Raw genomic sequence first — 15,874 nt, 5'->3', positions numbered from 1 at the left:
TACAATAAGCTGATGAAGTCATTTTGTCATAATTGTGATTGCCTTGGCTCTCTCGTGGTTGGGTTGGAGGGCAATAGCAGGTCTGAAATGATTGAGAACTTGGGAGCTTGGGACTAAGGAGGCGGTGAGTGGAGGACCAAGAAGCTGGATACCTCCCTGTCATGCAGCACTACGCAGCTGTAGAAAGGAATGAAGACTATCTCTCCATCCTTGCAGGACGTAATTCCCAGGACAAGGGGGAGAAACATGGGCACATTGTGTTTACCATTCACTGAAGGAGATATTATATATGTATACCTATTTATATGGATTTTCTGATATTAAAAGAAAACCATAGAATAATTAAAAAATGATTATGGGGAAGAAAGAAAACAGGCTGGTGGGATATGGAAAAGGAGCTAGGTCTCCCTGAATCTACCATATTTTTTGGGTAGATTTGACTTGGACCCATGACATACCTTCCAGAATTTTAAAACTAAATTAAATAAACAATTTTAGAAAAGAAGCACCTAAAAACTGAGAGTAAAATGAAACAAATGAACTTAATGCATAGGTGGCATGATTTCACAAAAGGAAATTATATCAAATGCTTTTCAAATAAGTAATTTGATTTAACCCATAATGGGAATATACCCGAACATAAAATTATTAACTTTTAAATAAAATCTTAAACTGTTCTTAGAAATATTGATAGATAACAGATAGAACAAATAGGTAAGTATGGTTTTTTTTTTTTTCTTAGAAATATTTAATGTGGACTTACAAACAGAAGGCATGTCTGGGTCTTGGGTGGTGACAAGACAAGATGATAGATTCCTGTGCCCCTACCCCCAGACTCAGGGCTCATATACCACAGGGGAGGGGTGGCTCAGGAGGGATGTGTAAGACAATTGAAGTGTGATAACATCAACGTTATTTGACCTAAGGGCAGGATTTACAGTCAACTCAAGGAATAACAGTTAAATGAGAAATCTTAGAGAACTTCCTGGAACAGGGGTTCATCAGAAGTCGTTGTGGTGGATTAGCTTAAATTGGTAAGTATGTTCATGTCATTCAAAGCAAGATTTTTTAGTGTTAGAGAAAGAAGATGCAAATATAAAACCAAAATATTAAGTAAAACTCTATGCATATATTTGAGTATCAATATGAAGTCTTGATTACTTTCTCTTAAAAAAAAATTTCTTAACTGATAATATCTAGAAGCCATAACCAACACAACAGCAGTGAGCATCGTTTATACCTAGATTTTTGTCTCTAAATACCATGTCTCATTAAAAAGAAGAGAAAATGTGTAAGAAGAGTCTGGAACTTTGGCCTCCCCAGAAAGGCAAGCAGGCTGTGAAAATCTCCTGGGATCATGTGATGAGAGCCAAAGAGTTGACTTTGGGAGGCTCCCACTAGGAAAGACGATGGAACACTGTGTACAGCAGTAGGGATGAAAACCGGAATGAATAGAAAACACATTCAATGTGTTCAACCCGTGAGTTTATAACACTACTAAGAAAAATAACAGCTCAGATAGCATTCCATGGTCCCTTAGCAAGACTCAGGGAGCAGCTCATTCTCCTGGGAAGTGGGCCAGGGTTGGGAACTTAGCCTGACTGCTGTGTTAACTGTATCAAATAGTCCAACCTCTCAAGTGATGGATGAACGAAGGTTTCTCTAATAAGTAAAGATAAAGATGGAAGACAAACTAGAATATTATAATTTTTCAAGTCTCTAATGAAATCACAGCTTAATACAATAATTGCTACTGGGTTACCTATGAAAATACACAGGAAATGTTCTTGCCAAAACACCAAATCTCAATCAGAACAATCCTCTAAACCTTGATTTAATTCCTAGATGACAGGAAGAACAGGAACAGAGGAAACAGATAAATGACACCATAAGGGAGTAATTGGCAGGATCCAGGAAAATTGGAAAAATCTGTGGAAAATTCTGCAGGACAAGAGCCAACTTGTATAACAAATATGTTGAATATAAGGCAGGTGAGATCTATTGATTAAAAGACGCTAGAGACACATTGACCCAATGCTATACATAGACCCTCTCTGCTTCCTGATTCCCACAAAAATTTATAAGACAACCAGGGATATGTGAAGGCTGCCTAGGTATTTGATTATATTAAGGAATTGCTGCTAATTGTTTAGAAGTGATAGTAGCATTTTGTTGATAAAAGAGGCTTTACTGTACAGAGAGACCTACACTAATACTTATGAATGAAAGTCAACACCTGGGACCTCTTCAAAGTAATGCAGTGTACGGAGAAGTGGTTTGAAGTATAGTTGAAGCAATATTTTTGAAATTGGTCATTTGTAGTACTATCCTCTTTACTTTTGTGTACATTTGAAATACTCCATAACTTAAAAAATGGAAAATTCCCTGGGGCAGCGAGGACAGAGAGGGTCAGAAGGAGCTGACAAGGAGGCGGGAGCTCCCAGGAAGGAGAGAGATGCAGCCAGGGAATCAGAGAATGTGGGTGGGGCCCTGCGGCCGCCAGGGTGAGATCTGAGGCTGTCCCTCAGGCCACATGGCAGAGGAGGTGGCCTGTCCCGCAGACTCCAGTCTGTCTGGTCACCTCACTTAGGGTTATTTGATATAAAGTGGCTTCAGGGAGGCCAACAGCCCTACAAACACTGGCAAGTACACAAAACATCAGGAAAAAAATTAAACATTCAACTTTAGAGATTGGTTGCCTGGGGCTGACCTTATAAATTAAAAACTTAAAAGAGGAGAAAGTATTTATGGTAGATTGTTAAGTAACCAAGTAAAAAATGGAGGTCATATATTAATGTAAAAACATGGGTATTCATGCAAAAATGTATTTATGCATTAAGATAGCCTCAAATACTGTATCACCAGGCATTAGAGAAAAAAATGCCTAAAACAACAAATAGTGAAGAAAAATATGTGTATGTGTTGATTTCTCCTTTGAAAAAACAATGCATTTTTCATTGAGGTGACTTGCAGCAGAGTGAACACCTGGTCTTTGGACGAGGGACACTTTCCATTTCCCCATCCCACAAGGGTCCCTAGGTTTTTCCTGCTGGACCCACGTGAAGGTGAATGGCTAATTTCACCTGTGATGTTAATGCCCCTAGAATGGATGTATGGGATGGTGGGCATAAAAATACCCCCATGCAGGTGGAGTTTCTCTAGAAAGTCCAGAGCTAGCTACTTTCTCCCAAGGGCTGGTCACTGGACTTTCGGGGCCAGTGCTGTGGGCTGGTGACCTGTGTCTGGGGTAGGGAGCTGCCTCTTGGAAACTTGCAGGTCCCATGTTTCCTTTATGGCACCGTCTTTGCTTCAAAGGGTCACCTCGGCCCCAGCACGGAGGCAGAGGTGCTTGTGTCCACAGATAGGCTGCCCAGCTCCTGCACCTTCCACTTTGTCAGAGCTGAGGGGCTTCCTGCTGGGGAAAGGAGTATGGCAATACCCCTGCCCTCACACACTAGAGGAGGTTCCTTTGCATTTTTCAGGCCAGTTTTAGAGTAGGAAACAGATACATCAGGATGGGCCTTGCATGCTGTGCAAGGTCAGGGCAGAGCCAGACTGTGCCCCCTCTGATGAACAGGTTTGCATGCCACAGTCTCCTCCCTGGGGTCGCTATCTGACATTCAGGTCTCAACTCCTCCAGACTTACTCTGTTTCTTGAAGCTTCGAGAGGCTTCCATGTAAGTATCTGGACATTCACTCGTCGTTGTTCCTCGGTGTGGTGCTGTCAGTTCTGCAGAAGGCTTCCTGTCACTGTCTCTCTTACACTGGTTCTTGGTACAGCCCCAGCAGCCTCATCACCCTCCACTTTCCAGCCTTCGGAGCACAGGCTTGGAGACTTATTGGGAGTCACATGGTGAGTCCAGTGAATAGCAGCTGGTCACCCAGCCCCTTGGCTGGGCACCCAATAGAGCTGGGCACCCAGCCCCTTGGCCAGGGGCTTTTCCCACAGTTTCCCACTCCTGGCCTTCATGGAGGGCCCCGCATATGCCTTTCTTGCACACCCCTGGTTCTGAGCTCCAGACATGGCCAGGGCCAGAGGAGGCCCAAAATGCCACAGGTGTGTTTTGTCCTAAAATAATTTGGATTGATAAGCGGCATTTAAAAATCAAGATATTTTTGTGCTGATTGCTTCATTTCTGGCTCATTTTAATGGGAGATCAGGCACCACAGGGTGGCATTCTCATATAGGGGCAGGGGCTGAGCTGAGCAGGGCTGTCCTTCAGACAGGGCCTGTGCCTTCCTGCTAACCACCTGCTACCTTCACTCATTTACAGAACCTGCCAGGCCAGAAGACTTCTGCATTTGCGGCTCTATTCTTGGGCTTCTGCTGTATTGGAGACAATCGCTGGATCACAACAAAGCTAACCTGTCTGCCGGTCTCATCTCGAGCCAACTGCAGGGCCCGATGCCCTGACACTTAGTCCCGTCTTCTTCTCAATGCTGCCTGTGGCTGTCCCCGAACACGGGGAGCACTGGATGCCACATCGACTTTAAGTAAGTTCCAAGAGGACACAGAACAGGAAACCAGGAACTCTTCTGCTCACATTAATACTACATAAGGCTTATCTTCAGAAACGTTTACCTGCTGTGAGCAGATACGTCTTCATGAAATATGAAATCCACCCAAATTTATTAAGACTGCCTGTGTGGTAGGTAGTGGGAACTCAAACTGAGCAGCCCTCCGTTAAGGTCTCATTATTATTATGGCATTATTTATTTATATCCTACCCTAAGACAGACATGATGTAATCCAGTAATTAAGATTGTTATGATTGAATATTTATTAAGCACCTACAATAAGCCAGCCACTGATTCACATAAAATGAGTCTTTACCCTCAAGAGCTCTCATCTTGCTGCCAAGGGGAGCTCAGCGCCTCGTGGAGGGGACTGGGGGGATATTTAATGGATTTGTCTTCCCCGAGCAAGCCTGAGAAATGAAGCTGATCAGAAATTGGTCTGAGTTTAGTCTCGCTGTTCAATTTGAATGAAATGAAAACGGTCTATCGCTGGCTTAGGAGAGGACTGGGTGTGCGGAGGGGCTCTCCCCAAAGTGCCCCAGCCAAAGATGGAGGCCCCCAAGATACAGGTGGGTGGCAACTGGGTGAAGGTCTGAGCTTTAAATCTATCCTCAGGCTGAGATTGGGCTGCTCTTTTGTACTTCTTATAAACTTAGCCATGTTCTGACATGTTGCGAGCTAACACTTGCTGGGATCATACTGTGTGCCAGGGGCTGGGGCTGCAGAGGAGAGCCAGGCACAGCCCAGGGCCTCCTGAAACCAGTTCCCCACAGGAGGCTCTGCAGCCTCCTTTCTCCCTCTGCAGGCCTCCGGTGCCCCCACAGCCTGTGGCGGCTTCCTTGGCCTCTCCTCTTTCTGGTCTTTCTCTCTATCTTCTTGCTTCTTCCTCTGCACTGGGCCACTTCTCCTAAAAAGGACCTGTCAGCTACAACCTGCACCCTGCTCCCTCTGTCTTTCCTTGACCTGGCGATACTTTTTTTAAATTCTACACTAGAGTGAAGCATAAACAAATGAATGAAGCATGAAGGAGTCAATGAATAGGCACAATCGTAAATGTGTACCCAGCATTGATACATGAACTTCTGTGACCAACGTTCTTTGCTCACAATTGTTCCCTAGATTATTTCTGTGTTTGGGAAGAGAGTGGAATGTCCCCTAGGTTCTTGGGTGCCTTTGGAAGGAGATGTTTTGAAAACTGACACAGACATGCCATGCTTCCCTTAGCACCAGCCCTGACTCCAGCATTTTGTTCAGATAAAATCTACATTTTTTTTTTAGAGACAGTATCTCAGTCTGTTGCTCAGGCCAGAGTGCACTAGCATGATCATAGCTCACTGCAGCCTCAAATGCCTGGACTCAGGGGATCCTCTCACGTCAGCCTCCTGGATAGCTAGGATTCCAGGTGCACATCATTTATTGGTGCACCTGTGTCATTAAATGCCTGGCTCATTTATTTTTATTATTTTTATTTTTTGTAGAGGGAGGGTCTCACTTTGTTGCCCAGGAGGGGCTCAAACTGCTGGCATCAAGCGATCCTCTCGCTTGGACCTCCCTAAATGTTGGAATTACAGGTGTGAGCCATCACACCAGGCCTGATAAAAGTCTACTTTATCCTGAAAGGTGCCTTAGTCATTTCTACAAAATATCAGTTTTGTAAAAATGTTATGATTTTGTTTTTTAATTATAGTAAAATACATGTAACATAAAATCTACCATCTTAACCATTTTTATTTATTTTATTTTTATTTGTTGAGATGGAGTCTTGCTCTGTTGCTCAGGTGTGTCGCTCAGTGGCATGATCTTGGCTCACTGAAATCTCTGCCTCCCAGGTTCAAGTGATTCTCCTGCCTCAGCCTCCTGAGTAGCTGGGATTACAGGCACCCGCCACCACGTCCAGCTAATTTTTGTATTTTTAGCAGAGACAGGATTTCACCATGTTGGCCAGACTGGTCTCAAATTCCTGACCTCAGGTGATCCACCCTCCTCGGCCTCCCAAAGTGCTCTCCCGTGGAAAGGCAGGTGAATACCTTGCCTGTGGGTGGGTTTCTCCTGGTGCTGGTAATGAGGCCACTCTGGGCAGGCCACTTAGGATCCTGCTTCCTGGTGCCATCAGAAACCCTCCACAGAGACCCCAGTTCCAGGCCTCATGAGGTTTCTATTGCCAGGCTGCAGGCTGCCTCTTCCCCACAGAAACTGAGCTATCACTGTTATCCATGTCCCTACTTGAGGGGGGCTGGACATTTGCTTTCCTATACTATTTTTTTGATTGGAGCTAGTTATGAAGCTGCAGCATCTCCCAAATGTCTCTGAAGAAATGACTCGCCTGGAGGCTTGGTACAAAACAGATGACCAAGTCTCTCCCAGGAATGTTGAATTTGGTGAGTCTGTGTTGGGGCCCAACAGTCTGTTGTTTTGTTTTTAAGCAAGCACCTGGCTTATCTGGAGTCAGGAAAGACTGCATTGAAGTGTGTAGAATGGCAGTGTGGTCTCGGCTTTCCTCAGGTGGTGACCTACTGCCCTGCGACCCTATAACAAATGCCTCTCACCACATGGTACTTCACTCTTCACCAGAAGTTCTCTAAGTTCTACATTCTAAGAAGTTCCAAGAGGTTCTCTCAGTGTGGGCCCCAGGCTGACAGCATCAGCACCTTGCATCTTGTTAGAAATGCAGATTCTCAGGCTTCACTGCATCAGAGATTCTAGGGGTGGGTCCAGAAAACTCTGTTTTTACCAGTCAGAGGGTTCTCTACAACCTTTGGTCTTCACAGAACATTTTCACACATCGCCTCCTGCCACCCTCACACTCCATAGGTGGGGAGACTGGGTCCGGGGCCTACATGGCTTGTCCAGAGTCAAACAGCCAATGGGAGACAGAGCTGGAACCCAGGCTCAAGTCTAGACTCCAGATCAGATGTCCCGTGAGCCCCTTCTCCGGAGATCACAGGGGTCTATAAAGACAAGGGCCTGGAGCCGATGGGATCCAAAATGGTCTAATCCCTGGTTCTGACTTCACTGCAAGGGACGTGAGCAGCCAAGAATGAAAGCAATGACATATATACCATACAGGTGTGCCTTCCACATAAACTAGATTTGTCCAAAAAACATATAAACAACCTGCCACCTAGGACACTCCTCCCCCTCAAACAAAACCTCCATTAACTAGGGTGTAAGAGTCTCAATTACACCAAAGAGGAAGAGCTCTTAAAGTTTAGCCTCACTAGGCAGGCCAGATATGGATGTGATGTCACCACCACCAAGGGCATCAGGGAGAATGACATCTGCCAGGAAATGAGACTGCCATTGACCATCATTTTAATTTCGAGCAAAATAAAGTCGCTAAACCCAGGCCACACCCTTGGGGAACTATTTTAATAGCCATTGCTGTCGAAATGCCAGGCCTGACCCGAGTGGAGAGGAAACCTCCAGAGCGGCTGGGTTTGAAAGAGAGCAAGACTTAAAGCAGAGCTGTGACCTCAGGGAATGTTTTCCACCTCCTCTAAGGAATGCTGGCCGCCCCTGCACTCCCTCCCCACCCTCTCGGATGGCGGGACGGAGAGGCAGTCAGAGAAGAGCTGGCATCTGGCTTCAAATTCCAGTTTGGCCTCTTACTAGCTGTGCGGGTGTGGGCAAGTTATTTATCCACCCTGTACCTCAGTTGTCTTGTCTAGGAAGCAGGCATAATATGGCCCTGGCATTTTCGTGTTATATTAAGCACATACAATGTGTAGGGAACCTTTAGCTCCATACTTGATCATAGTTGGCAGCTCAGTTAGGAGAGTGATTTGTTGTTTGTGCTCCTTGAAAGAGGCTTTTTTTGCACAGACCCTGCCTCTCTGGGTCCAGGCAGATGGTTTAGCAACAGACAGCAGTGCCAGGAGGCTTCTTTGCCTCCAGTGAGTCCACTGGACCCAAAGTCATCACTACTGCCTCTTGATGCGTCCCTCCACAGAAAGGTGAAGATGGCCCCATCTCTGATCTAGTTTAAGTCACAATACAAAGCTTGTTGTCTCCATTTTCCCAGTGTCATTTCCTCCTAATTCAGACCTGATCATCATCTTTTCCTTTTAAAATTCTGTCGGGTCATCCCATTCTTAGAAGTTTTCCATGTGCCCTTACAATTCAGTCCTTTGAGCAGCGGTGGTGATAAGGGAAATGCTTACAGGTGTGTGTGAGTGTGTGCCTGTATGAAAGTGTGAGTGTGCGAGAGTGAGTGCATGTGCGTCTGACAGTGTGTGTCTGCGCACTTGTGTGACATGGGCAGTTTTGTGGGTTAGACTTTTCATTGTCATCTTACCAAAAAGATATGAAGCTGATTTCTACTTTTGGGGCTTACTTTTCTAAGGCCTTTACCCTGAATTCTCTGTAGATGTCTTTATGTATGCCATAAAAAATAAATGTGTCCTCTAAAATGTCCCGTATTTTGGAAATGCTTCAACACTGAGAGTTCGTCGTACACACAAGGGTCTTGGATGGAGCCATAGGCAGCTTCATGGATGCCTCTAGGAGGTCATCGCGTCTCGTCACTCCATACCCAGGGAGACCGAGGCCCTGAGGTGAAGGAGTCCCATTCAATGTAACCTGGAGGTGGAGGGCAAGCCAGGCGTCTTTTCTCTGTAGCACAATTGAGTGGGACTGGACATAGAATGACCTACAAAGAGACCAAAGCAGGTGGATATTGGCCACTCTTCCTCTGGGGTGATCTAATACACGTGAACTCCGCCATCACTGCCCAGAAAACCCCACTCCCCAGTTTAAAGCTCCTGAGTGCTGAACATAGCCTGCGGACCCAGCCACTCATCCAGCCTGTGTTTCTGCACCCCCTGGATTCTGGGTACCGGGGACCCTGAGATGCATAGGCACAGGAGGCCCCAACCAGGCTCAGCACTCTGCCCCCTGCTGGCCGCTGGCCGACCCTGCAGGTTGTGTTGTCCCCTGCAGACCTGGGCACTGGGGCGAGGCAGTCTTCTTTGGTTGTGGCTGCGGGTGGGAGGGGTTCGGCATCCAAGGGAGAGATTGCCTAAGGTTCAGGGAGCCGGAGAGGGAGCCAGGAGGTTTCCCTAGGATGCGGGCTGGAATTTGGCGGGTTCAGGAGGTCTGGGGAGTTGGGAAAGCATTGTCATGACCTGCCCTCACTGGGGGAATATACTTGGGTCACACACTCAAAATGGTGAGGAATTCCAACAGCTGGCGAAATAAAAATGTGTACTGGCAAGTTAAAAGTTTGTGTCTTTCTCTGAGTTGAAGGAGTCCTCTTCTTCCATTTCCTTTCTCCCTTCTGATAAAATGTATTTTTCTCATCATAGGCAATTTTGGGGGAAAAAAAGGGAAAGTGGGGAAAAATCTGCACCCAGGGATGTTGCTAATGGGGAAAGCTATGTGTGTGGGGCAGGGGTATAGATGGGGACATCTCTGAACCTTCTACTCAACTTTGCTGTGGATCTAAAACTACTCTAAAAATAAAGTTTATTGATAAAAAACAAGCAAAAACTCCACCCAGAGTCCTGTATGCCATTTCAATGCAATTCATTTATAGTTTTTACTTCCTTTTTTCTTATAGTTATGATCTGGATAATTTCATAATGTTTTTTGTCATGAAACTTTATAATAAAAGCATGATCATGTTACTATGAATTCTTCTGAAACACATTTTTTTTTTTCTTTTTTGAGATGGAGTCTCACTCTGTTGCCCAGGCTAGAGTACAGGGGTGCGATCTTGGCTCACTGCAACCTCTGCCTCCCTGATTCAAGCGATTCTCCTGCCTCAGCCTCCCAAGTAGCTGGGACTAGATGGGCACACCAACACACCCAGCTAATTTTTGTATTTTTTAATAGAGATGGAGTTTCACCATATTGGTCAGGCTGGTCTTGAACTCCTTGCCTCGTGATCCGCCTGTCTCAACCTCCCAAAGTGCTGGGATTACAGGAGTGAGCCACCGCGCCCAGCCAACACTATTTTTTAATGGCTTAGTATTCATGTGATGGGGTTTTGATGTTATGTGGCTCTTCACAAAATGCCACGATGAAGATGTTTATAGGTAAAACTTATTTAGACTTATTACCTTCAGATATGTTTGCAGATACATAATTACTGGGTCAAAGAGACACACATTATTAAGCTCTCTATGCATACATATTGCAAAATCGCTTTCCACTACCACCACCAGCAATGAGTAAGCCTTCCTGTTTGAGCACATCTTTGGCAGCATTAGGTATTTTCCTTTTACCAGTCCTTGCTAGTATGGAGCCTCAGGTCCACAGAGACACCCCTGGTGATGTCAGAGGCCAGATGCAGCGTGCTGAGTAGGGTTTCTGGTGAGCACATGGCACATGGATTGGGGGAAGTGGTCTTTTAGTCACCACCAGGGCACGGCACCCTTCCTGGGTTCCTGATTACTGATAGGGAGACCAAATGGAACAAGCCTGGGTGGACACAGACCCTGAGCTTCTCTTAGAAGGCAGCACAGGGTGCCCGGTGGCATCGATGTGTAATGCAGCGTGCTGCTTAGGGCATAGTCCTAGGTTTGAATCCCTTCTCTGCTACACTCCTGGCCATATGATTGTGGGAAGAGGTCATCTCCTGAGTTCTGTTTTTTTTTTTAGCATACTGTGAGGCTAAAAAGCTCCCAAGCAGAGCTATTTGGGGAAATGAATTGGTGACATTCCCACAGGAGCACTGCAAGTCAGGCTAGCTCTTTTCTTGGCTTTGTTTCCAAGTCCCCCAGAAGCCAGGTCACAGCCTACACCCAGATGCTGGACCTAAAAAGCACTGGGTGGCCTGGCCTCGCCTGCTTGTGCCAGGTTCTGAGGTCCCTGTATGCTGGGAGCTCTGTAGCAGGTAGGAGTTGCCATCGTGGGGGGTGGGGGACAGCTGTGTCTTCCTTTCAAACTCTGACAGCACCTTGAATCTGGGAGAGTGTCAGGTAGTAAACCTTCCATCATTCTTCCTCGTCATCTTTGGGATGAGATCGTGAGATGCAGGCTGGTAATTGCTCAGGAAAATAAAGCCTCCTTTTTAATCAGGTGCCAAAAGTGCTTTCAGCAGCCTTGTGCAGGGCTGCTGACAGGAGTAGTCTCGGGCCAATGTAACACTTCAAACAGCAGAGGTAAGATTGCTTCTGGAAAATTAGTGCCCCTTGCCTTGATTTGCTTGAACCACTTAGCACAAGTCAATCCCAGAGATGGGAAACACTGATGTGTCTGTAACTCAAATATTGCTAGAGTCCCCACTGAGAACTTAGGCAAACCATCTTCTTGGAGTGTTGCTTTCAGTTTCTTCATCTGTAGAATGGGGATAAATCGACAAAAAAAGGATGGAGGGAAGAGGAGAAAAAGTCATGGCGTTTATTGTGATGCATGTTTCTCCTGTTCTATTTCATTCGATTTTTCCAAAAGTTCTAAGAGGCAGGAGGCATCATTATCTAGGATTTGAGTCCATCCTGCTGAATAGCCCAAGTTCCCTTCCGAAAAAACAACTCTGTGAATGCCAGTGCACACAAACTCCCTGGTAATGCTGTAATTACTCAGGGATGCTGAAGGAAAACTGGCTTTGCCACCCACATCCGATGTGTTTCTTAATCCCCTTGTGCTCAGATTCCTCCTGCTGTAAGCAAAGCTGATTGATTTTAGCTTCTGCCTCCTAACAAGGTTGCTGTGCTGCCTATTTCTCTCAGGTCAAAAGCACTAAGCAAATTACAAAACCTCTTAACACTGGAAGCAAAAATGTGTTCAGAAAATGGAAACTTGCCCGGAGCAGCCAACTGAGGCTGCACAGCTGGGGCGGCATGGAGGTGAGGGTGGTGACTCTCTACCACCTCCCTCCTGCTCCCTAGTGCTATGGTTCTGCTGCTCACAGATAGCATCTTAGGTCAAGCAAATGGCTAAATATAGCCAGGCTCCCAGCTAGGCTGTCGTCAAGGCTGTCAGCAGCACTGTCCCAGGTTTTCAGACTTAGTTTCAGGCTTCAGCTTGACAGCCAAGCTCAGTTACGGGGTGGGGCTTTTGTTTTCAAGAGGAATCCCACCTCCCCTCCACTCCAATTTTAGGCTAAGCGACAGATCCACAAAGCACCTGGAAGGTAGATGGGGAGTGGAGAGGGGATGGAGAGAGTGTTGGTCCCTGAGATCCATGTGTGGCTGAGTCTTGAAGATCAAAGTCTCTGACTCCCATGCCCCATGGGCCTCAGGGCAACACTGCTGCCCACTGGGAGCTGTTGGGCCCATCAGCAGAGCCCCCATTGCCATTGTCTTACCACCAGCAGCCTGGGATCCTGGGCAGCCGCTGAAACTCTTTGGGCCACCAGTGACCTCATCTGCAGGAAGGAGTAGTGGTAGCTTCACACTAGCTGTTTTAGTGCATAAAGGGAAGTGAGGCCAAGTCCACTGTGGCTGAACCGAAGAGCCTCACACTGGTGGAATTCATGTATACTGAGTCTGCCACAAGGTATGTGCTTTATGATTAGCCCTGCCACACAGAGATCCATTTCAGTGCAGCCAAAATGTTCTGAGATCTCTATGTGCTCAGAGCTCAAAGCTCAGAAAAATGGTGAGCTCAGGGTGCACAGCCGAAAAAAAAAAAAAAAGTCTAACCGGCAGAGCTCCTGGGAGCTGGGGCGATGGGCTCTTAGGATGGGAGGATTGCAACCATCTGATTTTTACCTGAAATTCCTTAGTCTCTCCTGTGTTGGGGAAATGGTCACCTTGCCTTCAGGGACCTGGGCTTTCAGCTGTCCATACCTGGCCCTGGTTGATGGCGGCATGCTGGGCAGTGCACGTGAAGACGCACATGAGACAGCATCTCGCCACGTTGCCCAGGCTGGCCTTGAAATCCTGGCCTCAAGCCATCTTCCTGCCTCAGCCTCCCAAGTAGCTGGGATCACAGGGGTGTGGCATCACACCTGGCTATATGCTTAACATTATTTTGTAACCGTTCCAGCCCCCAGAAATTTCTCTCTGGCTGACTTGATCCACAGCACCTCCATCGCCATCCCTGAGTGCCTTATTGTGGAAAATCTTACTTTATCTTGGTTCTGTTTAGTATAATCAGGGAAAGTCTGTATTCTTTTATTATGTAAAACAACTTATCTCTCATTGTTTCATCTCCCATCCGAGCTCTGCTCTGTCAGCCCTCTTTCCAAAACCAAAATGTCTCTTCAAGGTATTTCATAAATAATAATGGGCCATCTAATTCTTAACATAAATAAATGATTTTCCAAGGTCAAAAAAAAAAAAAAAAAAAATGGGACTGAAAGCACGTTTGATAGTATCACAGTCTCCCTTCTCCCCATCTGCCTCCTCTCCAAAGCGATGATCGGTTGTGGTGTTCCCTGGTTTATTGGTTGAGAATTCTCAAGGAAGAAACCAGTTGAGGCAGAGATGCACAGCTGGGTCTGGGCAGGGCTGAGGGGGTGGGTCTTAGTGGGGGCATTCCCTGATAGGTTGGGAGATCCAGGGCTACTGTACTTTACTGCTCCATCTAAAACTCCAGGAGTATTCTTCTGGGCCAACGGCACACCCCGGATTTGTGCAGCCCACAGTCTGTGCAGCTGATGCAGTGGACCCTCTTGGGCCACCTTGTTCCTTGGAGATACAACCTGGCTGTATGCAAACTTCTTCTTCATCTGGGCCCACTGGCTCCTGGGTTAGCAGGAGGGACTGAAAGGAGCTGAGTTGAAGTGATTTATTTTTATTAGCATTCATTCCCTCTATCCAGTGGTGCAGTGCAGTACAGTTTGTTCACGTGGATTTGAATCATCCATTTATTCTAGAAGATTTTGTTTTGTAATCACCATGAACCAGACAACAGGGGATACAGGAGTGCACAAGACAAACAGAGTCCTTGCTTTCTGGCATTTGCATTTGGGGGCTGGAGCAGGGGATTCCAGAGAAGAGCAGAGAGCAGACAGGGCCAGGCTACATAAAACCTCAAAGGCGAGGGCCTGGGATGTGCATTTCATTCGATTACAGGATGCCAATGGTGGCTCCAATCAGGGGCCAATATGACCTACTACACATTTTAAAAAGACTGCCCTGAATAGAAAGCAGGCTGTTGTAGGATGAGACTGAGCAGGACAGTCAGTCAGAAAGCCACTGCAGGGGTCTGGTGGGAGGAAAGGTGGCCCTGAGGCTCATGGAGGGCAGGGAAGGGGTCATTTGGGACAGAATTTTTTATTTTTTCATTTATTTATTTATTCATTTATTTTTATTATATTTTAAGTTCTAGGATACATGTGTGCAATGTGCAGGTTTGTTATATATTTTCCAGTTCTTCTCAATGAGTATGTATTACTGGCCAAAGGCTTGACTGGGAGACATGAGGAAGATGAGCTTGAGTGAGACTCCTAGTGCTGAACCCTTACTTTCTCTGTGAATGTGGGGATGTCACTTATGGTCTGGTGAAATTTTGGGAAGCTGGCACATTCCACAGCTAGCACATGGTGACTGGGCCCATGTGTCAGGTACAGCCCTGAATGGTTGTCACATATTGACCCTTTTTAATCATCACAGTAATCCTAAGAGTGAGGTACTATTATTGTCTAATAATTTGCTTAAGGTCGCCTGGCCAGGAGCCCGGGCATCCTGGCTCCTTTGGAAAATTAGTCTTATCAGTGGCCATTGTCCTCGCCTCAAGTCACCAGCTTGAGGGTCTTCGCTCACTTCCATTACTGCAGGATCAGGTCCGTAATTGAGAATTCGATATGTGCTTCCCCCTCCCCAAACATAGGTTTGTAATTCCCCTATGAGTTGCTAGAAGCTAAATTAACTACCCCAAATCCTGTCCCTTAAACAGGAGGTGAGCTTTGCCCTGGAGAACGCATGGGGTGGCTGGACAGCTTTGCATGGGCCCCTCTGCTGAGGAGAGGGTCTGACCCTGGAGACCCTAGTGGTATCTCTGAGCCCATTTGGAAGTTTCTGCAGGACAGGAGGGCTGCCACTCACAGTGTCCGCATCCAGATGTCTCCATGCAGTGGCTCTTTCAATTGCTAAGGAGCAGGGAGGGCTTGTGGGATCTGCTGACCATCAGCTGTGGTGGCTACCCTGGTCAGCATCACCTGAGGGCAGAAGAGGAGAGAGTACTCAGGAGATGAACATGAGTCTAGAATCTACCAAGCCCCTGTCCTTTACCGTACACTGAAACTTCGTCCTTGTATGTTTTTCCGTGGCATTGGGCCAGATCTCTGTTCACAAAGGTCTATTCTTCAAAAAACAGTGAAAGTGTCAGCTCAGAGCCTTGGGATGGGCAGTTCCACATATATGTGTGTATTTGCAGTACTCCCGTGGGCTGTCAAACAGTCTGAAGAAGGAAGATAGCATTTGAGCCAGTGTTGGAAGAGAATGAGAATGAGCTAGCTGGTGCAACC

The sequence above is a fragment of the Piliocolobus tephrosceles genome, chromosome 9, assembly GCF_002776525.5.
Source record: "Piliocolobus tephrosceles isolate RC106 chromosome 9, ASM277652v3, whole genome shotgun sequence".
Classification (NCBI taxonomy): Eukaryota; Metazoa; Chordata; class Mammalia; order Primates; family Cercopithecidae; genus Piliocolobus; species Piliocolobus tephrosceles.
The sequence above is the reverse complement of the archived record's forward strand: the minus strand, read 5'-3'. Positions refer to the sequence as shown.